Genomic DNA, 13,285 nt, shown 5'->3' with positions numbered 1-13,285 from the left:
GCAGTCATCAAGTTATTTTAAAGTGTGCGCCGTGATTGGTAGCTCCCATGGCTTATTGGTATTTGGTGAAACATGATGCGCAGTCAGCATTGAACAAATGTTTGGATGCATGCAAAAAAAAAAAAAACAAACACACATACAAATACACAGTCTAAAATGCATCAGTGCTTTTTTCCGTAAACGCCAGAACGTCCGGGTGATGGGAAAAAATCGAAAGGTCCGTGCCTTGGCACCACCAGCAAGAAATCGATCGCCTGTAATGATAAGCAGTGCTATAAATTTAATTAGAAGCGCAGATGAAAGACTCCATGCTCAGGTGGCTCGTATCGGTGTAGCTGAGGTGGGCTTAAAAGATCCGCCAACCCCCACGGGGGCGCCCGAATGACTCCCTGAAAAGCGATCGCACTACCGTAGGGCTCGGAACAGAAAGGAAGAACGATACAGGGCGCAGTGCTGCATGGGAGCGTGTGTAGAAGAAATTAACGGAAATTATCCGTAAGTAGCAATTAAAAAATTTGCTTGCCCTGAAAGCAATCACGGGCCTGGGAAAACCGTGAGAAACCTCACCTCCAGCCCTTGTACTTGTTAACAGGCTCGGTATGAATTATGCACTTTAAAGGGGAACTGAGCGGAAAATAGGGAAGTGTAGTGCCGGTAATGAACCTTTGACGCATCGTGGGCGATTTAGAATAAAAAAGGAACCTCAGCTTTCACACGAGCAATGGAACGGAATAAAGGACATGACAGCAGTTGTGATAAAGAAGAAAGTAGGGAAGAACCATCGTGAATGATGATCCGGTCTATGTAAGGAATGAATTATTATCTCTTGGCAAAAGAAGTGACAATGAATCTGCTCGTAAACGAATAGATTGTGGCGTTATTCTTTGCAGTAATCATTACGAGTTTGATAAAATGTATTGTATGATCCACATTCAGCGTTACTATATATGTTTGTATATTTACACTTTCTAAACACTATAAGTAGTCGTAACAATAGATGTATGTAGGGCAATTAAAAAATCTAACATTTTTAAATTTAATCAACCCGTCATGCAGTTACTTGTATCCTTCTTACATAAAGAATGTCGCGGTCTTTCGTGTAATTTAGCGTACACTATTTACAACCATCATGATCACGAGATGGCGGGCTATTTTTACAACCACCGTAGATCGCAGATGATTATCCGCGACCTCAGATACGTGGTGTCAAATGATTTTGGAACACGCTTTCAGGTTAACGATATGCGCAAACCTGATGACACTCGGCGCCGCGTGCTGTCTAATTAAAGGTACGCAACGTCGCGTCCCGCGTTACGTGAACCTTCGTACCGGTGGCCTATGGTTATTGGCAATGTATAAAACCATATTCAAACGTATGTTAGATTCAGCAATCAAATGAATGTCAATTAAAATAAATATATTGAAAATAAAACGGGCGGGCCGAATGAGCACCGACGAGCCGGACGTGTGCATGATCATTTTCCTTCAATAAACATTGTAATAGTTTAGTGTTGCCATTTGTTTGGCTAGTGGGAGGGTTGTGCAGGCATGTGATGACACGAGTGCTATATGCCATGCATTGCGTTACCTACCAACAATACATCTCGCCTTGCCAGCAACGAACAACTGGTGGAAGTTATCCGTAGATGTAGTACCGGACAAGAGACACCCTGTTTGTTGCTTACTCGTATAGCGAACGTGCATTTCGTTCGTAATCGGTTCGCCCGGGACAACATATTTACATGATAAAAGTCTCATCTCTTTTCGAAGCAACTGCTCTGCCTGGGTAGGATGGTAGAAACACCCGATGGTTCTGGTGTTTGAGTACGTTCTGCTGAAGCCAACACAAAGTGCGCGCGCGCGCGACCGCTCGCGATGCAATTATTTTTCTTATTTATGATGAAATATTTCGAATACTGGTGCGATTGTGGGATCGTGTCGATTAGCCAGCTTCGGTGCCAACGTATGGTAGATCGGATTTCCACCGTGGTGTGCTGCAGGTGGAAGAGATACTAAGGGACAAGAAACAAGTGATTCATGTTTATAACAAATTAGTCAAGCTTTTCAAGTGTTAAATATGATGTTGTGTGGATGCTTTGCTGACTCTCACCGTTCACATGGTCGCCGTTCCGGCTCGCCCGGGTAGCCTTTTACCAGTGCTAAAATGTGTTTATCAATATTTTTCATGTGTTTTCAAAGAAACCTCGACATATTGGAGCTGTCGAGGAAGCTTTTATCTTCCAGCCGTGCACCGCATTTCACACGGGCAACCTTGTTCGGGCTCGTGATCGTTCTGCAAACGAGTTAGAGGGTTACCGACCGGCCAGTTTTCCAATAAGTCGAACGGTATTAATGTTCAATAGGAATGTGGGAAAAATAAGCTTTCAGCGGTCATGGTGACGTTGTGTCGGTTGTTGTCGATGATTTAGTCTGGTTGCAGAAGGGATTTGGAACCAAGCATTTTTTTTATAAATAGCTAGAGATTACTTATGTTTGTAGGACATCATTATCATTATTCAACTAATATTTTGAATGCGTTTGAGAGTTATATTATTAAGTTATTAAAGTGCAAGTTGTGGAAGACAGACTAAAAAATACAGTCGACTTAAGAGTAGATGAAGCATAAAATCTGCAAATAGATTATACTCACTTCACACTACTTATACCAAGTATTTTGTTAGCAAAAGAACAGTTGTTTGATTTTAGTGTATATAACTTTTTGACCTGATTATTGGGAATTGCCACAGTAGAATGCAGCAAATTTCGATTCAGCTTATTGCAAGCAGGGTGACTAGCGATTTTGTTTCAGTTTCAACGGGTCATTATGCTATCAATATCTGAGAAATAGTTTCAATTACTAGCTTGGAAAGTAATAGCCATCTAAAAAGCTTATGCGCTAATAATTTAAAGCTTTGAAATCTCCTAGTGAAATGCTGTTTGCAGCTACGAACATAGGAAAGTAAGCAGAAGGTATACTGTTTTCGTGAAAATGTGATGGACGATTCTCATTCGAGCAATATTAATAATCGCAATTGAAAACATCTCACTTGTGGTTCGGTGTCGTTAAATATTAGTCCATGACATGCAAGATCCCATCGTTTGTGTGCACTAGTGAAACCGAATGCCCTGGAATCGTTCCACCAATCGATGAACATAAATTTCACCCAACGTTATCCTTGGTGCCGAGAACGACCAGGCTGTGGGTTTCAGTGTGGCGGGATATTCAAATTAAAATAAAATAAACAAAACCAACAGCTCGCAGCTTTTGCATTCATCCTGATCTGCCGCTTCTGGACGGGCTGCCCACTAGAGCGTTCTTTGCCACCAGTCGGTGTTCTTCCTTTAGCGACTTTAATGAAGTGCGATCTCTCATTTCAGCAACTGCTGCGCTCCAGGTGAAGATAATTGCATTCTGATGCGGCCAAGCGGCAAACGTGCGGAAAAGGGGTTTGCGGCAGTCGCTCTACACCTATTACGCTCACTTCTCAACGAGTTGTTACTTTTCTTTGGGGAATGTCCCACGTTTCATCGGGGTCGAAAAGGGGGTGTTAAGGAAAACGGCTCACGGATAACGTTAGTTTCGAGCGCACGGGCGAAGAATTAGCCAGTAAATAAATAACTTTAGGGCGCAGAATCGTTTTCAAAAGTAGTTGAGGTAGCGCCGTGACACTGCCTAGCTGGATCCGCTCCATTACATACATAGTGAGAAATGAGCTAGATAATGTTCTCCAGTAAAAAGGCAGCGTGTATCAATGTTTTAGCTAGACCTAGAAGTAATATTTTGTCGGTCGTCAGCTGAGCATGGCTATGCTATTTTATTTAAACTTGCATGAAAAAAATCTCCTGCAGTTGTAGCGGATGTGCGTCCAGGATCGTGCGCAAACAGAACTCGTGCAGGCTTTGCTATGACAGAGGGAACGCGTTTACTTGCGTTTCGTCTGCTGGACATCGATCGCGTTGGGCCCCCAAGGGGCAGTGCGGTTAATATATTTTATTTGCAAAACGAGACAAATCAATTTGTAGGCAATTATTTAAATCGTTCTCTGGTGATGAAGTCGTTTCCAGGATGTTGATCAGAAGTAATTAATAGTTAACGTGCGATTACCGCGGTACTTTGGTTCTTTAACAGCTGAGCCGACAAGAGAGTGTGAGGTAGTTATAAATATTTTTACCGTGTGGCTGAATATCAACAGAACCGAACGCCACTCGACCAGATAGACTGCTCGCATTTGGGAAGATTCGATTATAAAATGGAACAATTAAGTATTTTAACGCATGTCTGGCATAAATTAACGAAAGTTGGTCGGATTGTCAAGCGAAGCTGCAGCAAAAGAAAATGTCGAGATTGAGCGACAGTGAGAACCGCGGCACTGGCATTCGTGTAACATGGTGATGATCGCTATCAGGTTCAGAGTAACGTCGATTAGTTTTAATGGTTTCCGCCGATGTGATTTATGTGATATATTTATTATAAATTTTACGTTGGTTCAAATGATTTAGTGGGATTGTGCGATAATACTTTACTGGATTGTTGTCTATTCCTGAGTTAATATGTTTCTGGTAAAAATCTTAAAATTATTACAATTTGTTTTGAATATTATCTTGAAAACTAATATAAAAATATATACATATTAATTGAAAACCATGAACATAAAATTGACATTGATGTTGATCTTGTTTTATATTCCTAACATTATTATAATTGTCTTTAAACGACAAATGATCTCATATATGAGACTATTTGTTAGTCCAAAAAGATATCGAAGCATCGCCGAGCAAGTAGAATTATGATGACTCTCATGTAGCTCATTCGAACGAGGGTGGTTACAATAACAAGTTTTTCTTATAAATTTCCCATTATGCTATAATATTCACTTTCGTTACGTTGGAAATCATCATACATTATAGTTTATAATGTAGTCAGTGAAACTCAATCATGCTGAAATGTTGATCACAGCACGGTTGTCATGGAATAGATGAGATGAGCTTGGTGCTTTTTTCATGTAAATGCTGGCACAGTATGCTAGGGTTAGCTTTCACCCTCGCCGAAAGCGCCCCAGCGTCATATTGTCGTATAAAATGTGTTTAATGCTCAGGCTTATGATGGCACGACGAGCAGTTCTGATAATTTATAACTTTTAATGAATTCAGCTTCATAAAGATGGCCATAGTATGGTATTCGAAACTGTTGATAAGAATGTGGTGAAGATTACGAGGTGAACCAGAAATTTTCTAATATGACACGTTGCCATGGAACGGTGTCAGGTAGACGATTTAGTTGATGTCATCTGTGATTCTCATCAAATCGCAGCCTGTTGCTCCGGTTGTTATCCATTTTGAATTCCGTTTATTGCCTGCTGCGAATGATCAACATTTCGTGATTCCTGCTAGTAAAATGTCTATTTTCTTTCACGAATGTAGACATATAGTTAAGACAAGTTTTAACTATTGATCTACTCTTCCATATAGTGTCCTATTACATTATGAGGGTATCGATTACTGAGCTGAATTTTTGCGCATTAGCGCTGTCATGAACATATTAAGGCACAGTAGGATTAAACGTTCTTGGAAGCATAAATGAAGATTTAACCATAATGATTAATAATCTCAAGACTGAATTTGCACCGCAAATCGACCAATACCTTGGTGTGTAGCTTCATTGTAGCTAATAATTATTGTTTTTGGGAAAAAATCTATTCGCCACAGAAAAGTAAAACATCTTATCGGGTAGTTTAAATGTTGAATTGTACCTGCTGGATCATCTTTTTTATGAAAATACTTTTCACTAATTTAATGTTCATTTATAAATTGTTTACCATTTTTCATATTCTTTCTTTTTTTCTCACAGCAGCTTTATGGAGATGTCAATCATATCATTCAACTTTGCCCTCTTTCTCTTTTAACATTATTCACTTAGCCAATTGGGGAATACTTTTCTCGATGACTCTCCCCAAACTATCCAATTATAGATGGCTGTTTCTCCGACTTTCGTCTTCGTCATTACCGGTTAGTACGGTTTCAAGTTATCTCGACAGCGTGTAAGTTCGATGTCACCGAAAGTGGTATGAGTTGAGCAACCAAATTTACGTCCACTTGTTGTGGACATTTTAATTTTGCGGTGAAAAAATTCCTGTCATCTTTCTACCGTGGCTTCTTCCGTGGGCAGTGAGCGCTGGAGCCACAGTATTTTTGTTTTCCTTTTTGGTAATCTTACGATGGTAAAAGTTTTTTGGTCATCTCTTCAATCCATCAATCTGTTGGCGAGCTCGCTTGACAATAGCAATTATTTGTGGCCAGGTCAATAAAATGTCGAACACTTTACATATGCTTGAGTGCGACGAAAGGATGGTTAGTAGTGCAATCGAGTAGGATTATATATTTATACGATTTTGATAATGGTTTCTGGCGGATATAATGAAGGTAGCATTGGTAGAAGAGCTATTTTTTATGTTTAAGACGGTTTTAAAGTTCCTTCAGCACGAGTAAGAAAACAACAACGAAATAAGATCGATTATGATCATTGGAAGATCCACGTTCGATGCACCCCGGTGAGGATCAATTTAATATTTGGCCGCGGTGTGTGTTTGCATTGGAGTGCACAAGTGTAGAGCATAAAATTAACAGTCATCATCTTTGTCCGCCCGCGCACAAAACACGAGACGCGGTAATTGTCTTGCAGCAGGCCAGACAAGAGCATCCCTGTAGCACACCCTATGGCAGACGCGCCATGAGAACCAATCCATCTGCACGATTTTGGACGTGTGTGTAGGCAGTACCTTCCAATGCTCTGTATGGTTTATTCGCATGAATCACCATCCGCCGTTCGTCTCTGTTCTTGTTGTGGGGTAGAGATGTCCTAAGGGATGCTTGCCAGTCATTTCGTACCGTTCGTCTATCGGGTTGGGCAAAGGGGCGCGTGTCAAGCTTTGATACATTTCAAGCATCTCTCAGTGTTCCTGGATGGGCCTGAGGTTCAGACAGACACAGATCGCGAAACCGTATATCAAACAACGTGTCTCCCGTTTACAACCGTCTAGTCTAATTTGCCATCATCAGCAATCAAATTATGACGAAATGGTGTAAATCCACCAACGCTTTTTATTTTTTTAAATCATTCAGCACAGGCGGTGGAAGAAACACATGTGCGTAACAGAAATCAAACAGATTTTATATTTCCAAATAAAATATATCCATCATTGAGAAATGGTAAAAAAATCATAAAACTATCGAAAAAATATTAGCAGTCCCATTGCTGGATATTTCAAGAAATTGGTCACACATTATCCACATATAATACAATAACAATCATGAAAGTGGATCAGCATTTTGTAATCAAAAGAGTGTAGATTATGTTTCTTTATATGCCAAACAGAGGCATAGTAAACTGAAGCAGAGAGCGGTCCCGTGGTACAGTAGTCAACCTGCGTCACTTAAAAGCTTGTCCGTCATAGGTTCAACCCCCATATGGGCCATACCCCCGAAGCAACGACTTACTATTAAGCTGGCTGTGTGGGACTAAGCCTCGAAAGCCTGTATAGGCCGGCATGATCACATAGGTCGTTACGCAAAAAGAAGAAGAAAACAAAAGGGTTCATCACACTGGTACAAATAATGGTACAAGAGCGAAAAATATGATACACTCTTTTGGAAAATGCAATCTTTATCGAAACTTCGTCTTATCGACTGTTTGTGTTTACAAAGAGTAGCTTCAATCAAATTTGATGTATTGATTCCCGTGACAGTAGCAACGGCGAACAATGCTTTTCTACCCTCCAAGGGTGGTAGTCTGACAAATCTGACCACGATGGTAGTGATAATTATACGTTTAACATTTGATGGAGGAAGAACCGAAATTATAGTTGAACTGTGGATGATTACCGAAATCAAGAGCATTGCACGCCATACACGCTGAGCCAATTCTGTTCACGTTCTCACAGGTTTTCCCTTTCACCTTAAATGTTAGGACGCCGCTATGACGAAAAGAGAACTGGACCATCGGAAGACGGACGCGCTAAGTCGACTAGACTCGGTAGCCGGATGGGAGCGCTTGTTCCTTCGCCACTACGGGCGAGCACGAGCCGTGTGAACTGTGAAGCTTTATCTAAATTACAGGAAAAGCGTAAACACTGCTTTGCCGCTTTGCGCTCTATTCATTCAGCATCCGAGCACTTAGAGATCCAGACCATCCAGGCCAGCGTTCCAAACATCATTTGATTGGCAGTGAACACAATTTTGTACGGCGGTGGTCTGGTACAATCTGTTCACCAGCGAAAATCGATTAGCCCGGACGTGCGTATCTACTAAAGCTGGATAGTTTTAATTGTATCGAAACGGTGCTCCGTACTCATGGTGAATCTATGCGAACTACTGTAAGCATCAGCTTCGTCTTTTGTTGAACGATGTGTGAACAGCGATTCAAGACTGGTAGCAAGTTCAAAGAAAAGGTTCGACATCAAAATATTTTTTTCATCCTGATCGTACATTAAATTTGGTCTCGTAGGAATGTTATATTAACAATGCAGATAAAATAAATTAACAAAAGTACTGATGATAATTCCTGTTCGCTGGAATTTCATTTAAAATATTTATATATTTATATTAAACATCAGATTTATTTGGAGGTTTACTTTTATTGAAGATTGAAGATTTAATTTATTTTCCTATTATAAACTAAAATGTATGTGCAGCAGTAAAAAAATTCAATATTGTATGGCGGCTAATTACCTGGTACAAAGAATTCATTAGGCTGAGTCAAACTTGGCAGTAAAATTTGTAAAAAAACATGTTTTAATACTGCCCTCGATGCGAAATCGTTTAATGAAGCACTGAAATCAATGAAACGTATCTAACTAGACGGATTCATGCGAACAAAAGACGCTCAACTGCAATTAGAGCTGTGTTGAATCAGAGTTTGAAACAAGTATTTGAAAGAAGGCTAAAATATAAACCATATTAAGCAACATTACAATACGTTAATCATATTATTTTACTATTATTTTATATTTGAGTATTTCAACAAATTTGAATTACTAAAAATACACATCATATACCTGTCTATCTGAACTTCATTTCTAAACATAAATATTTTGAGAATCGATCAGTTGTCTGTTTTGTAATAACGCGGTACAATTATTTGGGATTGGAGCAAATTTACAAAAAATATGTTCAAAACATCATTGAATGCTGTGCAATATGAAATAAGATGACCTTTCGTTAAACCCGTTAATGTACGTTAAGCCTCGAATGCACAGTTTTGCGCTATCAGCTGCCAAGCCGACCGAACTGGGAATATTTCTTGACCACATCTCCCAAAACTCTCATCCTATATCTTTAGCCCGGAATTCCCAACACAAAAAATGGGGGAGAAAACGCGAGCACTAATTCTCTATATTTAACAATAGATTATCTAATTGAACCGTGAATTCTTACAATTCGCTGGCTTGGTTCCCAACGAATTAAAAATCAATAAAGCCAAATTGTTTCATGAAGCAGAGAAAAAATCGAGATCGAAGAAGTGCACCCCCGTACTCCGTGGCTAGTCTAGCTGGTAGGTGGGCATCTTCGAGGCTTCGAGAGGTTCTGTGAGATTCTACGTGTATGTTACCAGCACCTGATAGTACCATCGAACGAAAATTCAACGAAACCCATAATTTTAGATTCATTCATAGAAGTTTGAAGCGAGCCCAATGCCACAACCGCTGCTTCTCTTATGTTTGCTTTGGATGTTGTAGTTAAGGGAGCCAAGGCGGCTGAACGTTCGGTTGGGGGCCGCTTGAACTGGATGATGGTGTTATTGGCTACTGTTTGGAAGGAAATCATCGAAACCACCGAGCATTCGAATCGTAATGGATCAATTAATAAGTAAGCCTCTTTTTTCCTCGGTTAAGTTGAATCCAATAATTTATTGTGTCGAAACGTTTGCTCAGATCGCAACGATGGGAAAAACGATTGAAGTTACGTTACACAGGAAATTATCTAACTGGACTGGCGCGTTTTTTTCAGCAAAAGAGTAAACGGAGTTTTGTATAGCTCCTGTGCGAAAACGAATAGCTAAGGACAATGACATATAATGGAAGTGTTAGGATTTCTCTACTATCGGTTTTTTTTTCTTGAGTTGTTCAACAATAAATTGATGCTGTATTAAGTAGTGGAAAAGAAGCATTCGAAGGTATTGTTATTATTCTCAAGGTACCATAAAAACTGAAAAACTGAATAAAATTCTACAAGTAATTTATGAATTGCTGTTTTCGTAGAGTCAGCGCCATCGTAGCGACTATCTCTTTAATATGGACATATAAACAATGCTCCAATTTAGAAATTGCGGAACTCTCTATATTAACCGTATACTCGAGTCTAACCATTAGCATGCATGATCTCGCACGTAAGCAACCCACAATTGTGGGATATCCCCGAGAACAGGTCAGTTGTTTCGTGATCGATTGAGTGCAATTTATTATGAAATGAGGGTGAATTATGTTTAAACTTTGCCTCTTCACGCCGGTTATGATTTGGATTTTTTTTGTATGGTTGGCTCCAGTAATGTGCAGTGATCTCAATTCTCACGCGAAGATCGAATTCTATTTTGGGGCCCTCTAACCATCGATCATGACATGACTTCGGAAAGGCTTAGATTGCTCGGAATACACGGAAAACGTAGAAATTAACCCATCCCCGCAATAATAGAGACTATACGCTCCCTCTTCCATACGATGGAAAGAGCTGCAATGCTGCGTTTGTTAGGAGCTTTCGTCGCGCGAGATTCGTAATGTAATGTGAGAGAAAAGTGCATGAGCCACAGATGATACCGCAGCACACGTGCAAAACTCCCACAATATGCATCCATCCACCGCTCCACTTGTTTTTACTTCGTTTCAACGCTCCTTGTCCTTGGTGCTGGTTGTGATATTATTCACGCTTCGATTTTTCTGCCGCGTTCTGCCGGGCAGTGAAATACTTCAGGTTGTCCGCAACGATGGATACGTGCTGATCAATATTTCACGGGAAAATTTATGCTTCATTTCATTTGTAATAAATTTATAGCAATTTTGCTCTAGAGAAGGTTTGGTCGCACAAGGAGCTGTGGATGGTGAAACACATTGGCCACGTTAGATGCTTGCAGTAGACGCAGCAAAGATTCAGAAGCGATTGAACTGAACGGGAAGTGAAGGGGAGTAAGTTCCCTAGCAAATTGATAATTTTGTTCGGCGTTTTAGGTTGGTTGGGGGTCTCGAATACGTCGGGACTTCAACCAGACATCAGTTGGGGCGCTGGAGCATACGCAAACCATCAACCGAAGTCACCTTGCCTCACATGATGAATCTGCAGGGCAACGTGCCGATACAAGAATTTACCTTTCCGCGGTTTCTTTCTTTTGCTTTTTCATCCCTTTAGGAAGTTGATGGGTATAATTCCAAGTTCGGAAGGTGAAGCGACATGGTCTTCGTATAACGGGTGGTCACACGGAGGAAAGTGACTTCGACTTCAACGGCTCCGTGCGCATCTATCATATGACCTTTGGTCGCGCGATGGTCTTATTCGTTCGAGTTTGTTCAATTCCGCATTCCGCGCCGCAATCGCCGGGGAAGGCGTTCACGGATTATAAACGCTCATCAAGCAGTTCTTGGCGTTTTTGTTGTGAATCGGTGTTTCACAAAAAAGCGCACACATACACACATTAACACTCTTATGCATTATTTCTCCTCCTGCATACACTCTCTTTGAGTTTATTATTTCTTGACAACACACCTCCCAAAACTGCTTGTGTTGGAAAGCTCGATTTTCACCTGATAGATGTTGGCAGGATGATGTTTTGTGCGTAATCAATTAGTGTTTGAATTCATCTGCACATGGGCGGACACATTATTTACAATGGGATGTAAAATGATCACAAATTAGACGCTTATTCAAAAGAGACTGCAGTAGATGTGGAAGATGATCAATATTTATTCATGTTTAGGAATATCAGCCAGATAGAATGGTACACGTGATACATCTCACAGTGCATGTTCCGATTACGATTGAGATCATTTCTTGAACTGTGTTAAAAACAGATCGAAAAGTAGCCGTTCCCTTCCAAACAACAAACAGGGGAATGGGGGTTTCTTCCACATTGTTAACCAATAAAGAAGCAGAATGGTGAGTACGTAGAAATATTCAGTCAAATTGTTATGAGCTATAAACATACATGTTAACATAAAACACCGTCCGCTGAAATGTCAAAGTATTTAAAAAAATAAACCAGAGAAGAGATCATATGTATATAACTGCTTTACATTTATCTTCCGTTTGCCAATAAGGGGTGTTAAGTAAATAACATAATTATTACTAATACGAAAAAATTCTCATTTTTTGTTTTCCATTCGAAACATTTTTAAACATTGTTAAAATATATGACCTATGTTTTTTTTATAAAAACATATGTTTAATATGTAACATGTTGTTAAAAATATAACACTATATGGTAAAATTAATCGATGAAGAAGCAGTACCTTCTGATTCTAGACAAACAATGAAGATAGATATATTCTGATTCTTTTTTTGTCCCACGATCGTAGCCCGTCAATTATCTATTTACTAATGCATTAAATTAGGTATCATCCATCAATTTTCGTAACGCAAAACTTACAAATTTTTGACCCCTAGTGTAACGTTGGAAGAAACCCCCCCTCCCCTTCACAAATTACGTAACAGATGGACCCCACACCCCTCAAATAGCATAGTTTATTGAACAAAATCTGATTTTTTTTGTGATTTTTTCTTTTTTATTTACTTTTTTGTGGTATATTAACAATTTTTTAAATCTTCCTTCTGAATAAAAAAAACAGTTTTTTAAATTGATAAAAAAACATGATATTATATACAAAGAAATACCAATGCAGCAATCAAATTCAAAAAGATTCTGATAATCGAATCCTCAGCACGTTTTGCAACATACTTGCATCACCATCATCAGAAGCGTTTTTCATCATGCCATCTTCCTGGTCCTTCATAAATATGTCTATTTTTACAGAAATGTTCTTTCTTTAGATATTGTATCATCATCAAATTGATTATTCTATTTCACATAACAACAGTTGTTTAATATGTTACACATGTCCTATAAATTACGAACAAAATCGGTAGTGTTTGCAAGAGTTTCGGCTGTATTTCCGATATATTTTTAAAATTACGACCAATGATCAACTCTGACGAAAAAACGGCTGCATTAATTACATCTCCAATTTATTTGAAACAGAGCTGGATTAGTATTACACCTGTTTAAACCGTTACAATTGATCATTGTGCC

This window comes from Anopheles arabiensis, chromosome 3 (assembly GCF_016920715.1).
Source record: "Anopheles arabiensis isolate DONGOLA chromosome 3, AaraD3, whole genome shotgun sequence".
Taxonomy (NCBI): domain Eukaryota; kingdom Metazoa; phylum Arthropoda; class Insecta; order Diptera; family Culicidae; genus Anopheles; species Anopheles arabiensis.
The sequence above is the reverse complement of the archived record's forward strand: the minus strand, read 5'-3'. Positions refer to the sequence as shown.